The sequence below is a fragment of the Onychostruthus taczanowskii genome, unplaced genomic scaffold (genome assembly GCF_017590055.1).
Source record: "Onychostruthus taczanowskii isolate IOZ18803 unplaced genomic scaffold, ASM1759005v1 scaffold46, whole genome shotgun sequence".
Taxonomy (NCBI): domain Eukaryota; kingdom Metazoa; phylum Chordata; class Aves; order Passeriformes; family Passeridae; genus Onychostruthus; species Onychostruthus taczanowskii.
In genome coordinates, this window is record NW_024502125.1 from 1,878,228 (window position 1) to 1,894,150 (window position 15,923).

Here is a 15,923-nt window from a genome sequence, read left to right on the forward strand (position 1 = left end):
AGTGCAAATGCTTGCTTGTCTGTATACATAGGGGGAAAAAAAAAAATTTTTTTTTTTTTTTTTTTTTTTTTAAATACAAGAATTTCCAGTGTAAGAATCCAGAGTTGATGGCATTTTTCAGTGGGGTATATAAATCAAATAGTTTAGTCCTATTAAATTTCATACTAAGGTATCTGACCTCATTACTCTCCCTTAAATATCTTAAACTTAAAAAAAGGAGTGGAGCAGCTTCTTTTATATTTATTATTTACTAGTGCAAGTCATTATTTGTAAGGAAAGGAATAAATCTACCTGGACCAATTTAGCTAAAGATGTGTTTTTGTCATTAAATCACATATTGTATCCTTAATAATTTTCTCACATTTTTTTTGATAAGAATAACCTGTGAAATTTCACATGGTGCAAAAATGTACAGCATCTATCTGTTAGAAGAATTGAATTTCTACAAGCAAAACCAGCATATGGTTTCTTGGGAGAACACGCAATTGATTCACTTCTTGCCCTGCTGTTAGATAAGATGTACAGTTAAATTTCAATGGGGAGAATCACCCAAGAGATTGGTGAGACTCCCTCGATGCATGAGATATCTTTGACACCGTTGTATAGGTTCTTCTGTACTTTTTTACAGGAGAGTTGATAAATGCATTAAATGCTTAAAATATTTATTGGTTTGGGGACAGGAGACAACATTACAAGAAATGAGATCATTCTCTACAATGCTACAATATATGAAAACTGAAACTGTATTTTTCCCCTTCTCAGAAGCAGTATGCAAATTACAATTTTTCTGTGAAGAATTAAAGTACAGAAATGCTCTGGCAATTGAAAGTTGCAGGTTTTCAGAACCAGTTAGTATTTATTATGTTTTAAAATAAGTCATTGTGCAAATTGAGGAAGTAACATTGCTAGAGCCATTTTCTCTTTAGTACATTCTGATTTAATGTCAGCTGCTAGTTAAGATTTAACAATATACGTCAATTTGACTACATCAAATTCAATGACAAGAGACTTACTTCCCTGTCAAGATAGGAATGAAAGTTTTGTGCACATAGAATTGTGGTGGAATTGTTCTTGATGCAAGGCTGTGTGCACTAACACAGTGTTTAATTATTTAAGTTAATCGAGGAAAGATGCTGAATATATAGATGCAGATACCTCTGTTTGCATCAGAGTATGTGCAAGGTGACCTCTGCAAGTGCAGCTGCAGCTGCACTGAGGCGCTTCTGGAGGCTGGTTGTTCAATCTCCATATGCACTTAACCCTTCAGATCAGCTAATGTATCACCCAGGGTGAGACAGCTAATGCTTTTCACCCATGCACACGGACTGTTGTGTGTGTGTCCGCCATGTACAGGCATTACACCCAGCTCCAGCCGTGCTTCAGCTGTGAAAGAGACATTACCCATTTTATGAGCTGTCTACTTGCCCATCTTGGGCTGGAAGAAACACACAAGCTCATGCCAGAGCTGCACAGCAGAGCCATGCTGGGAAAGGTCAGCATGTCCTGGGTTTAAAATGGGAAACATACAGAGACCATTATCCATTGCTTTAGAGTCTGCGTTCACACCAAACTAATTTAGTTGAATCAGTTTCATTTTTCCAGTGAGGAAAATCTTAAGTTTTGTGTGTTTGCATGCACGGATGTGTAAACAGAAGCACAAAGGATGATGAGGAACTGTGAGAAGGTAGAAATCATAAAAACCTCCCATTATTGACACTTAATCAGCCCTTGCATTATCCTCTCTACCTCCACTAAGAACATAGGCTTCAACTCCCCAGGGCCTTGTCTGGTGGTGTCAACACTCCTTACACAACCTTGGTTTGCATTCGCAGACCCACACAGAAGCAGTAACAGCGCATTGTCATCCTTAGAAAGATCAGGGTGTCTAAGTATTTCTCCTTTTATACTATTTACAGGTGATAAGCTCCTTGTTTTCATCAGAAATGTGCATAATTTCCAGGTCTTGCATTGGGAGGGTTAATTTTAATCCTGTTTTGTAGTATCAGTCTCACTTATTTTCAGAATTTTTCCTCTGTGATACTCTGATTGACATTCATTCCACAGCCTTATTTTCTGTGCCATGGTAAGAAAATGAATTAATATCTGTACTGAAATGTGTTGATAAGAGGCCCCACTGGCAAATCCATGTGCCTGTAATTTTCTCTGTAGAGATCCATTGTTTTATCTCCCTTCTGACTAGTTTAAAGCATGTGTTGAAATTTTACTCACTCCTATTTTTAACATTTTAATAGCTTCCTATGAGGTACATTATTAAATAATATGTAATTATTAAATAATATGTAATTATCACATTTTATTATTTTACTAAATATTTAATCAAGTTTATTTTTAAAATCTACTATTTCAGTAAAATAGGATAATAAATTGTTCTATCATGATTCCCCTTCCCAAAGTATCTGTTGCATGGTCTCCTCTCTAAAGCCTTTCTTAATATTGAAATGAGTCTAAGAGTTGTTCAAGTCCCTTTCCTTTGGTCCTCAATGCCAGAATCTATGGATGCTGTTCTGCAGTCATGCAACATTACTTTTACTGGAAAGATTTATAAAAATTCCTTGTTTCTGGACCTGCAATTTCATGTGACAGGTCTTTTACTGCAATGGTGGTGATCAACCATGTCCTCTTGTCAACAGACAACTCTTCTTCTTGTCTTGGATCCATTATGTGATATAAATTTTAGTTTAATCCCAGCTGTTGTGAGCTTTGTTCTCAAATCTTCATTTCCATTCCATCCTGTTCCTAGCTCACAGCTCAACATCTTCTTACTATTAAAACTAGAGCAAACTATCTAAATTTGAACACTAATTTCTCTTCTCTTTCCCTTATGTAGCTGCAAAACAAAGTACTCCACCCTTTTCCTTTTTGCTTATATGATTACTTCACTTTTCGTAGTTTATTCCTTATTTTCTCTGCAAAGTATAGCTAAAACTGAATTTTGAGCCCCAAAATGTGCCTATTAGTATTTTTCTTCCTTTTTTTTCCTCTGTGCTGACTTCTAATACCTTTTGAAAATGCCAGCTTATCTAGCTGTTTCTAAAGTTTTTCCAGAATATTATCTCTTTTCTCATTTTCAATACCTTCTGTATCTTTTATTAAAGAATATTTCTGGATTTCACATGTTCAATTTCTTCACTATTTCACACTTTATCAAGAACTTGTTTTTTATTTTGCAGATTTCCTTTTCAAATTGACAATGTTCTAGACCTATTTTTATATAAGGCTCCATTTTTTTAAACTACATCTCATTTTCAGTTGATCCAAGTTAATCTGATATGACCAACTGTGCTATAATTTCATGAGTATCTATCAAACCCACATCTGACACAGTGTTGTCTCTAGTAGGTCTGGTATTTATTTGGCAAGATATTTGTCATCCATCATATACTAGAATAACTAAGATGTGCCAGTAGTTATTTCATTTACTTCTTAATCCACATTTGGGAAGTCAATGACTCAAAAGTGATACGTCCCTGGTAGAGTTTATCTCTCTAGAAAATTTGTAGATATTCATAATGTATAACATCTCACCTGATAGCTGACAAAAGTACTACTCCAGAAGTGTGGAATTTGCTTCTTCAATAGAAATGAAATTCTCACAAGCTGCTCAGTTCTCAACGTCCTTATCCAACAGTTCAGAAAAACTCAGTCCTATGCCAGACAATAAAGCCTCTCTGACCAATGTTCACCCCTTACTTGTGTACTTTCTTTCTCCAGACTATCCACATATTGAGGAGTTTTGGCCTATTTCTGCCTTTTCTTTTTTTAAACCTGATTTTCTAATACTTGTAAGTCAGGACCCAAAGACAAGATTGTTTTGCTCCTGACTTTTCTTCATTCTAAGCCTTTTAAAGTAGGCGTGTATGTCCAGCCAAATATCAGCTACCTTACAGATGAAAAGATGAGCTACCTGAGAGACCATCCAGCAGGCTCTTCAGGGAAATGCTGTACAAATAAAGAAATTAACAAATAGCACAATAATTGCTCCTGATACCACGTCATAGACGTCACTGGGCGCTCAGTAAAGTAAGACCTGCTTAGCTTATTCTTACAGTCTTTTTCCTTGCTTACATGTCATACAACCACAATACTAATAGAAAAAGAGATGTCAAAAGTGGTTATAATTAGACAACATTAGGCAAATTATAATATTTCTGTCTAAGATGCTCATGCTGGCTCAAATATACCCCACAAAAGATTGTTTTTCTGGGCTACAAAGCAGATTATATAAAATAAGTAGTTACCATTATAGCACACCACATTAAAAAATATTGTCATGACAGTGGCAAAAGAATGATAATGAGCTGGTGAACCCGTAATTCATTAGGTGCTGCAGTTGTTATCTGAGTGGCTGTACAAGAACCCCAACACTCACAGGCGCTAGGCAAGGATTTGAAATGTGGAAGTCTGGAAATATATGCAATATGCAAACTTGCTTGATATTTTTTTATTTCAAAGACAGATGGTATTTTGTTGTGAATGATTTAATTTAATGTCTTATCCCATTAAGATGGAAGCTCTTTCCAAGTATTACTGGTACTGTACTCATACATATTTGTTTAATAATGACAGAGGGCTGAGCAGATGAAGATATTGTTTGGTCTGTACAATCTAAGAGATAAAAACAGAAAACACAGAGGCCTGGGAAAGACAGAGACAACACTTAAATATGTCCTGCTATTGTTCTAGAAAACATTATTATGGAAAGAAATGCCTACATACCTGCCAAATCTAAGATGACTGACTTTTTTCCCCATATAAAGCAATTTCTAACATTCAGTCCTAAAATTTCACAGTCACAATCCCCTGAATACATTCTGTCTCACCTCCCTTTATCTATCCTTTATCAGGGATAAATACTGTTCATCATCAACCACATTCTCTTGGCACATTTGTGGGTACCAAAGAGCAGCCTCTGCATAGCTTCTGACAGAGAATACTGATTCAGAAGGGGAACAGCTACTGAGTCATTATTTCTGAATGGGTACCTATCTATCCATCTTAGGAGCTGAAGTGCTCATAAACTTTTCAACATGGTTGCATTTATTAGACTATTTTAATTAATTTTCTGGCAGCAACCAGACTATCATAATGTCACAAGTATTACACACCCTGCCTAAATATTCTAGATTGTTGCTAAGAGCATCTTTATATGTAATACCTGTTGCTTTAAAACAAATCCGTGGTTCAGGAAATCTCCAAGAGCCTCATTGGGACTGAGGATGTGCTGGGTATGTGGAGTCCTTGAGAGCCTCCAAAAGGTGGAGCTGGGAAACATAGCCAGAGAGGAGGCAAGAGGGCTGCTCTCCCCCCTTGCATACCTCCACGTATGCAGGATGAAATAATAACTCATGGCTGCAGCTTGATCCAGGATCAAATTATTATTTGTGATGTTGGTGTATAACTGTAGGTTAGGCATCTCCATCCTTTTTTTCCATAAAGGGAAATGTAAGCATAAAGGGCAGAGATAAGCTGGTGATCAAACTGTGGTCAACCTGTGGGTGTTGATTGGCTGCTCCTCCGTGCCTGCAGGTCAGAGACCCTGAATAAACCCCTGCTGCATTCCTCTTGCTGGGGTTCAGCAGATGAGGGAGGATAGCTTACTAGACAGTCTGCAGTAAAACCTCTGCTTACTCTCTTTATAGCCATGCTGATGACCTGGCTCCCATCCTTACTTGGTGTCACCTCCTCATGTTGCAGTGAAGTTTCTTCTTCCACAGATGCCCAAGTCCGAGGTGTGTACATGGAAAAGCACAGCCTTTTGTGGGCATTGTGCCTCAGTAACTCTAGTACTGAACACTCTCAATTGAAAGACTTTTAACTGGATTTAAGTTTTCAATTAGGTGTTTGGGACCCTTAACTGATGAAGTTTATGCAAACCACTACTGATCACACAGCAGGTAATACATAGCACTGGGATGTACAGATCAGCTGGTAGAAGGAAAAAAGTTACAGAGCTGAGTGTCCCTACAATAGTTTATATAAAAGACAAAGGGCTTGGATCCTTTTCCAAATTTCCCGATAAGTTTTGCTAGAAACCAAATTTTCCAGGTCTGATGGATATCACCTTCCCAGCCTCTGCTTGTTTTAATGAGATTAGAAAGGAAGAATATCCATAAAACACTTTCTGAGACAAAACACTAAGAACAACTAGGGTTTAGGTAGTTGGAATTTTAAAATGTTTTATAATTATCATATTTCTCTGCAAGACCAGTAGTCCTTACAGCTTTTATACAGAGAAATATTACTACCCATCCCTGAAGGCTTGTATGCAGCACCATACAGAACACGTTTTTGATGGAAATGACAACACTTCTGTGTTGTATTGTGTTTTGTTATATTATATGCTGATTTGGTTTGTTCCTTGTACCCCCGTAAGTTGTAATGGTTCTGCCCTGGCTCTCTCTCCTTGATCGCCCTGTCTGTCACCTCTCCCCTCCCTGTTACCCCTAGCAACCTTTGTATCAATTCCCTCAGTCCCTCCCTGGTTCCCTGTCTGTCACTCGGTGCCCCAGCCCTTCTATCTAGAATCTTCCACCCAGGGCATCGAGTGATTGGATCAGGGGCCAGGACTCCTCCCCTGCTCTTCCCCCATTGGTTTTCCTACATGCCTATTATCCTCCCACCACTCCCACCTTTTATGTGATTTGCTGGAGACCACCCTTGTTCTCTGTATCCGCCCCGCTTTAAAAACCCCGGTCGGAGCCCAGTCGGGGGAGTCTCCAGCTTGTGGCTCCCCTGGGCATTAAACCCGGATTGCACCACCTCTGGAGTCCGTCTCTTCTTTCTCCTCCTGTGGGTTGGCAGCCCTTTAATTCTCTCTCAGCCGCGGATCCTCGTCCCTTAAGGCGAAAGCCTTAGGCGCTCCCCTGACCGAGCCCCGGATCGGGAGAGTGCCCCCGTGCTGCTGGCGGTGCTGGCCACAGCTAGCCGGGACATACCTAAAGGTCAGCCGCCACTGCACTTCTGTATGTTTATTTTGTTAAGAAAGTCCTTAAATATGTTACATGCGTTTAACTTGTACCTATAAATTCAGCAGAGCATGAGGATGAGTAAGTTTTCTACTGGTTCAGTGTCCTCATGTTCATGAAAGACGAATGGTGTATATACCAGCTATGTTAACCTATTTCAGCTCTATGCAACAAAAAATGATACCTTTAGTCTCAACAACTTTGTAGAGGGATGAGCTCAGATAAATTACTGGTAAATAAAATACTTTTGGGTTTCCAAAAAGCTTGCTACCACCCATTGCAAGAGTGTGGTAGGAAGTATAACAAAAATCATTGCACAGGAAAAGACAATGTTCTGTCATAGTTTGGAAAGTGTCAAAGACAGAGATGAATAAAGACAGAGTAATTTCCAACATGAAAGGAGTGGAAAGGTGATGATACTATGATTGGAATTATAACATGACTTTTTGGGTTTTCTTCTATGTAGAGTAAGAATCATTTTGAGCCCCCCTTTGGCAAAGATAAAATGTTGATCAAAATGATCTCAGACATTTTTGCAGAAAACTACTGACTTGATTTCCACTGATATTCTGAAAGGTCTTTTTTTGTTGTTGTTGTTGTGTTTTTTTAAGTTTGTTTGCTTGTTTTTAACAATTCCACTATTTGGTGAAAGTCTATCCTTGTAAAAAATGGGCTAGAGGAAGAAGGAGGAACTTGAATGTCAGATTTAATTTCTTCCAATATCTCTCTTCCTTCACACTTGTGTTCTTTTTCATTTTGTCACTGAAAATAGATGAAGAAAAAAAAGGTGTATTTCTGACCAGAAGTTATTTTAAAAAACCAAACCAGCAGGTTCTGCATGTACAAATCATAGATAATAACCAAGCAGGGGAAGGAATGGACCTCTTCACTACCCTGCTGACATGATTCCTCCCTCACCTGCTAAGAGCAGGGCTAAGGCTCTCCAGCCCATCATGTATCACCACTGGTCAAACACCAACTTACAGGGGAGCCTGCAGCCTGGGACGTAGATGAGGCTGCCTTCCAGGCTGGAAATGGGCTGGGGCTGCTTTCTGTCGGTGGAGGATCAGGGGAGGGTGGGAAAGGGAGTTGCTCTCCTGTTCCCTCCTTCTCGAGGTGCACCATGCTGTTGGGCCTTGCTTCCCCTGCTCCCAAACTCCATGACCCTGGGGACACCAGGTCTGCAGAGGGAGCAGTCAGTGCCACAGCGCTGTCCTTGCAGCGGGAAATGGCTCCGTGGCTCACCAGGGGTCTCACAGGAGAGACGGGGCCTGGGCTTCCTTGGGTACACAGGACTCTCTGGAACAGCACTGGGGCTATCTTTGGGGAGGAGTTCTGAGTTCTGAGTAAGTAAGTTCTGAGTTCCTCAGTAAGGAGTTCTGAGGAAACAGCTCAGACAACCCGATATTAGAAGTATATATATTAAAATTAATAATGTACTGATGATTTTCATCTCTTTCTAATTACATAAACAAGACACAGTTTATCAAATATTCTCTTTTAGAAACACTAAACTACTGTGAATAATTAATGTGGTACAACTTGTTCTTCTGTTACTTGTCTTAGACATTTAGTACTCAAAATACAAGTTGTTTTGATTGAACACATGTGCCATGTGGTGCAGCTCTGTCATGCCCCTACACCCAGCACTGAGGTCTGCAGCAAGAATGCTGATGGCCATGGGCTCAGGGAGCTTCCTGGAGGATTTCCTTCCAGCTTGTCCTCCACAGTTTAGCAGATTTCCTGCATGTATTCAATGAAAAACACAGAGGGGATGGAAGCAAACCCAGAAGCCATGACCTAGTCATAGCAGAATTATTAAAGCCTTTCCTTGATGTACAAGCTGGGGACACATGTAGTGTTCTGTCAGGATCTGTTCTGCTTCTTTGTGGGAAAATTAAAAAAACTTTTACAAAGGTAAACCCAGCTCAAATCAAGCTCACGCCTCCTTTAAAAATGTTTCATCACAGTGTTTTGCACAGGTGCTGAAACCAAGCAGACCTCTCCCTCCTTCCCTTTTCTCCTTCAAAAGTCCTTTTGGAACTTCTGGTTTCTTGCCATAACTAGGGAGTCTGCAGGAATAGTGATAATAACTCAGCCTGTCCCCTGAGCATCTTAAGCTGGACTTCATCATGACATGTGGAGATATTTAACTTTCCTCATAGTCTCTGAGCTTATACAAGACAGATATTTTTGTTCTTTTTCATGCTAATGTCATTTGTACTAAGTATCTGCTCACAATTATTATTTCTGTAAAACTTTCCCAGATCTCTGAAGCTGTATCACAAATACTGTTCTCTTAGTTTCTCATGCTGGAGCTATTTCACTCCTATAAATGGGAAAAAGTTTACTAGAGCAGGACTTTGAACTTGGCAAACACCTAGAGATTGTGCAAATCAGCAGGTCATCGTGTCTTTCCTAGATTCTGATGAAAATAATACTATACCTCTTTCACTGTCATTCTGTCTGAAAGAGGGATAAATCACTGCTCTTTGCACATGTTGAATTAACACAGAATAGAGGAAGGGCATTGGACAGGATAATCCTACAAAAGTTAAGCTAAATATGTGTCTGCATATGTCTGTAATAGCAAATCATATGGCAAGTTAGGGAGATTTTTCAGAAATCCTTGCTGTAACTGGGTTTCTCAACTGCAGGGTGAATCACCCTCAGGATATTTTTCTTCCCTAGATTTTGGAGAATTGCATCTTGTGGGCTGTAGTACCGTGTCCTCCATATGCTGCAGTGGAACATGTGAAATGGGACACATTCGTCTGGGTTCCATATGTGTACCCGTCTTGATTCATTGCACCATGTGAGGATGAGGACTTGTCCAAACTAGAGGATGCAGGAGTGATTTTTCTGGTGAGCATCATTAGACTGTCCAGAATGCATAGAGAATGCCAATCTGGGAAAGCCTCCCAGGCCAGCAATTCCAGTTATTCCATGCAACAATACTGTAAAGCTTGTTTGTACCCCTGTAGAAGGATTAGGTGTGGTATTTGCTCCTGTAGTGGGTGCTGCATGGCTGTGGTTATTTCATACATTCCTCCTGATTTGCACAGAAGAGGTACACACTTCCACACTTGGGAGTGTAAGCTTGCTATATAAATCCATACTTAAAATTCAAAAGAAACAACTAATGTTCAGAGGTACACTGTTTCTTCAGTGCCACACATGTAATGTCACTCAAAATTAAATGCATAACTGTTAGGCCCCCTGTTTAAAAACATTGGTCCTAGTCACCCTTCAGTTCAGCTGAAGAATCTGCCAAAAGCCACGGGAACAGTTATGAAAAGGGCTGAGAATAGAAAAGAGCCTCCTGACTTGGTGTCTGATTCACCCACTTTGGTCTGGTGTTATGTAAGGAAGCCAAGGGAGCTGTTGGTGCCTTAGTTAGCATTCTGTGTCTCCAGGCTGCACTGATCTCATTTAGGATAGCACAGAAATTCCTGTGTTTTTGGCCTTAGCATATGGATTCGCAAAAGTGAACTAAAACGATGTTCTGAGGGAAAAAAAGGCAATTATTATTTTTTCTTTCAGTATCGTCTTTACTCTCAAATCTCTTTTGCTGACTACTAAAAGCTACAGATAGTCTCTGCTATGACCTAAACCTGCTGATGACTACACAGTTTGAGCGAGAAGCAAATTGTTTGAGTTCTATATTTTTTAGTATTCAAATTGATTTTCCATACAATCTCATTAAAACATGTTGCTGTCACAGTCTCAGATGAGGGTTTCACCACATTATTATCACTCTCTCCAGCATACCTTTGTCCAGAAGCTTCTGTATTTAAGTTTGCCAGCATACACAATAAGGTAAGTACTCAATTTAACAATGCTTTCCCATGTACTATTGATCTGCTACAAAGAAATTGGTTTTTGCTTCAAGGGACACTGCTGCTTACCTTCAATGAGAAACTAATTTCAACCTAATTACTAAAATTTGCATGTATAGTACATATTGCAATTAGAGTACTCAATATTGTTAAAGGGAAAAGACTTTGGGGTCTGGAGTTTGCGGATACTTGGAAGAAGGCAGAAAGAAATGTGTTAATCCTGATTTCCTTGGGGTAAAGTGTTGGAAGAAAGAGCATGGAGAAAGGGATTTTCTAATAAAATGGAATAGGAGAGGATGGCCAAAGTCCATCTTTGGACGGGATGTTCCATGGGGCTGATGTTATATGTGAATAACTCTTTTATACTAACATGTTTTCTATTGGAAAACTGAGCCTAATAGACTGGCCTCATTTTAAACTCTTTGCAGATAAAATGATAAAAAATTCTTCAGACTTGTGTCCAGGATATTTTCAGACTGCTGTTCCTGAGCATCTGTGCACATCAGCTACCTGGTAAGGAGTAGTCAAACTTTCATTCTCCACTGTCCAAGTGACAGGAACTCTGTAACAGAACTGCAACTAGGAAAAAAAGATGCCATATCTAATATTTTTGTTTGACTTGGCTTCAAATGTAAAATTTAAGAAAAAATTGAAAGAACATTTTATTTCAACTTCATTCTATATCGCTTTACTTAGATAAGACAGAAACTATTTAATTTTTGAGAGGGAAGAGATTTCCCTCTGGGTGTGACTTTTTCCCTTGTATTGTCTTTCACATGGAACACCCACTCACAGCCTTGCTGAAGGCTTGGATTCCAACTGCTTCTTATTTTCCAGTGAAAAACTGTCCTACAGGAGCATTTTTGACAAATGGTGCTAGACAGTAAAGTTTAAGCTCATTATTGAATGAAGAAGGAAGATGCTCTCTGTGCCAGTTTCTAACCATAGCCGGAAAACTTCAGTTTGCATGACTGTTTTTAGCCTTTAACCTCGCCACGAGACTGTAAGAGCAACACAGTTGGCAAGAAAAGTAACATAAAAGGTACTGTCAGCCTATCTCCTACCCATGGAGCTAACACTCAGGAAATTATTTTTGGGTAATATTCAGTACAGCTTGCAACTTGCTTTCTGACCAGTAGTGATCAGATTTAACAGTAAACTATTAAAGATGTCACTTTTGGGGAGATCCAGAGTAGAGCAGTTGTCAGTAATTGAGCGTGAAGCTTTGAGGAAGAGGAAAAACATTACTGCAGGGTAAAACCAGGTGTGCCTGTGAGTGTTTCCAGGTGCTGAGAAGGGATGCTGTGTGCAGCAGAGTTTTCACTATGGACCCAGCACAGGGCAGGTGGCATTCTGCACTGTTCAGGGACCATTACCTGCAGGTGGTTTGCAGACATTCACCCACTTCTGGTGCATCAGAGTGTTTGCTCAGATGTGGGCTGTGGTGATCCCCTTGGCCTCCTTGCCAGGGCTGATCCCTGACATGAGCCCTTTCAAGAAACTCCAAGAAGCAGCAGAGCTGTGAACCCTTTCTGCAGTGCACACGTAAGACGAATAAGAGACAGATCAAAACAAAGAGAAATCATTTTGGGAGAAGAGGGTAAGGGTAGAAGAAGACCATCACGCTGGGAACACCTTTGTCAGAGGCGTGTTTCATACCAAAAGTTTTAAGTTCATCAACCACACACCTGTTTCAGGATACATGCGCTCCCATGCTGGCAGTGTTGCTTTCTCTTTCTGTGCTAAGCATCCCCAGAAGGGCTAATCCACTGCATGGAACGCTGTTTTGCCAGATAGACTGATATCACCTCATACCTCTGACCTCACAGGAATTTATGCACCACTTCTTTTTAAAAGCTAAAAAAAAAAGAAAAACAAGAGGAATAAAAATCATGGTGAGATTTCATTTCTAATTACAGAAGAAAGCAGTCTGTGCAATGCTTGTTGCAGAGGACTTCTTTAAGTTGCAGAAGACTTCTTTAAGTGAGGCAACCTCAGCACCTTTAAAACGGTTAACATAGAGCTGATACAAGGGCTGTTTAAGCTAGTGGGAAATTTTAATTTTGAAGATGTTCAGTTACAGGTCATAGGTGGAAGTTACTGAATAACTGTACCAGAAAGATGAGGGTGGAAAAGGATATATTCCTGAAGAGAGAGATGCATGGAAGTCTGCTTCAGAGCACCAGAGCATTCAGAATGTTCAAAGCATGAGAAACAACAGATCAGAGGGAATGGAGTGGGGTAGCTGCAGAAACAGAGCTCAGTTATGGTGCTTCAGTGGAGATAGGAAAGTCTTACTGTACCCAGCCTGGGATCATCCATCACCTCCTTCCCTTAAAACGGCCAATGAGACCAACAAAGGGCTGTGATTGGCAGTCAGTTCTTTTCATATTCCCCCAAATTCCCTCTGACCTCATTGAATTCTGTAAGTGAGCTGGACCAAGAGGAAGTGGGGAAAACAGAACTCCTGGTAGCCTGTTGTTCCAGATTCTGCTGGTTTTCACAGAATGAACCAGTAGTCCATGTTCATACCCTCCACATGTGATACCTTCACCTGAACATTGCTGCCCAACTGTAGATCTCATGGCTTAGACGATTTTAAGGATGGACTCACTCCAATGAGAGTCAAAAAGACATGACTTCATACCCCAAATGTCCAGATGAGATAACTTTTCTGCAAATCATTCCTTCACATATGTCCTCCTCCTTGACTCATTTCCTTGTGTTGTGTTTTAAGGAGGATGAAACAAAGATCATCAGGAAATCTTACACTTTGTGTCCTGTGCACTGACTAATTATACTTTTTAATAGGTTCAGTCTTCCTTCACAGCAGGGTTAGTAGTAAAAAAATCACCTGTATTATTAATTATATATAAATTTTTAGTTTATATCAGTTTATTTAGAGCAGGATGCTGGATCTCAAATTCTCCCAGCCTGAAAAAGTGGGTTTGCAGCTATTAGGTCAGCCTAGAGCCTGTTTACTCATGCATGAGGGAGTATGACTGTCTCATCTTAAGGAATATGAGGAGAAAGAGGAGGAGGAAGGAGGATTTGATAGTCCTGTGCTAAGTCTTCAGGCAGGAGTAATTCAGCTGATAGTGACGTTTTCTTTTCAGAGGGAGGTGGAAGCTGCTTGGTCACCTAAGCCAAAATATTGAGGCTTCATCCAGTTAAGGTGGTATCTACCTCTTTAATAGGACTGTGACTCAGAGAGCAGCTGATGATGATGGCTGCTTCTCTCTGACTATAGAACCACAATCCTTATCAAAGGCATAAATTACTATTATTTTCTTACCAGATTGAACATCTTTCTTAAACATATGAAAGAAAAATTGTAGGTTGTCTAGTGAATTTTCTTCTTGGAAAAACTGCCTATTCTTAGTACACAAGTTCAATGAAAGTTCAAAAGTTTATCAGTACAAAGACTCTATTCTAATAATTTATCTGCCAGCTTCTCAGCTCATATTTTGATACTTTGAAATACGAGATATTTTTGTACTGCCTTCATGTAAAAGTAATCAAACATCACTTTCCACAGGCATATAATTATATCTATTGATCATAATCAAACAACAGATGGTGTTAGTTATCGGAGAACTCCTGTGTAACTCAATTTGTCAATCACCAAAGCAAGCTGATACTGACTGCCACAGGTCATTTTCCTCAGCCAATATAATTCCAACAGGTTTCACCCTATGAAGAATTGGCATGAGGCAATGCTCATGGACAATGAGTTTGAAGGAAAAGAAGACTGGGTTTTTTCACACAAATCAGATGTTTTCACACTTCCTGGGCTCAGTGACCCTCACTCAGAGAGAAATAAAAGAGCTGTCAGCTGTAGTCTCAGTGCTATTGGTAGTATTGTTAACAGCCTGCTCTGGAAAATGTGAGGGAGCAGGAAAAAGCAAAGTCAGAAGGCAGGCAAGAGCAAGGTATCTATCTCTATGAGCTGGGCTCAAATAAAGAGTTCAGAACTATGGAGATCCCAGGTTGTTCTTAGTTCTTGGAAACTGTTGAAAAAAATTAACACAGGTTTTAAAGTATTGGTGCATAGAAGGAAACATAGATTTGTCAAGAGTAAGCAATGTCTGTTAGTCTTATACCATTGGACAAAGAGTTTTCAGGGAGAGAAACAGGAATAATTCAGTATTTTTATGTTAGGGAGATTATCATGCCAATTTGTATGACTTTTTTCTAGCATGACTAAGTAAGAATGACCTAGGTGAGGCAGCCCTTAAAATGGGGGTAATATTATCTGGGAGACAAGAAACAGCCAGGAGGTACTACTAAAACAAATTTTAGGTGATGAGGTTCCACAGGAGTCAGTCCTTGGTCCAGTTCTCTGCAACATTTTCAATAACAAACTACAGGGAGGAAAATGAAGTATGTTTAATTGATTTTCTGAAAGCACCTCATTGGAACAGATAACTTGGAAAATAAGATAAAATTGGGCGTTATCCTGACAGCTGGGGATGATGCTTTGAGAAAGTAGAAAGTCAATGCAAAGTGCAAGGTACTATTCTTTGGAAGGTTTCATCAACTCCTTCTGGACAGAATGCCCAGCACACAGCTGGATAAACAAACACATCACATGATGGGAGAGCAGCTGGTTCATGGGTCAGGCACAGAGGTTACAGTGAATGGAGTGACATCAGAGTGGTGACCTGTCACTAGTTGGGTTCCACAGGGCTCAGCCTTAGGTTCTGTGCTCTTCAACACCTTCATTAAAAGAGAGACTCAGAAAGCTGTAAGGAAGGTTGTCCCAGAACAGGATGCATGCCTGTGCATCCTGCACACACCCCATTGGCGGCAGAATTTCCATTTGAAGCCTAATTATATTCCTTTCTACTCTAGCCTTACTGATATCAGCCTTGGCAGTTTTTTCTAAGGCCAGGTCCAGCCTATCTACATAATCTGTGAAAAATCAGACACAATATACTGAACAGGAACTTCCCTTTAAAAAGTAGATTAGACTGAAAGCCATACCTAGAAAAGAGTTAAAACTTTTACTGGATGAAACATTCTGTCATTCTGTGCTTCTTGAGCTGTGCCTTAATATCTGGGACCAAAATGTATCTGATTATACAAGCTGCTTTGG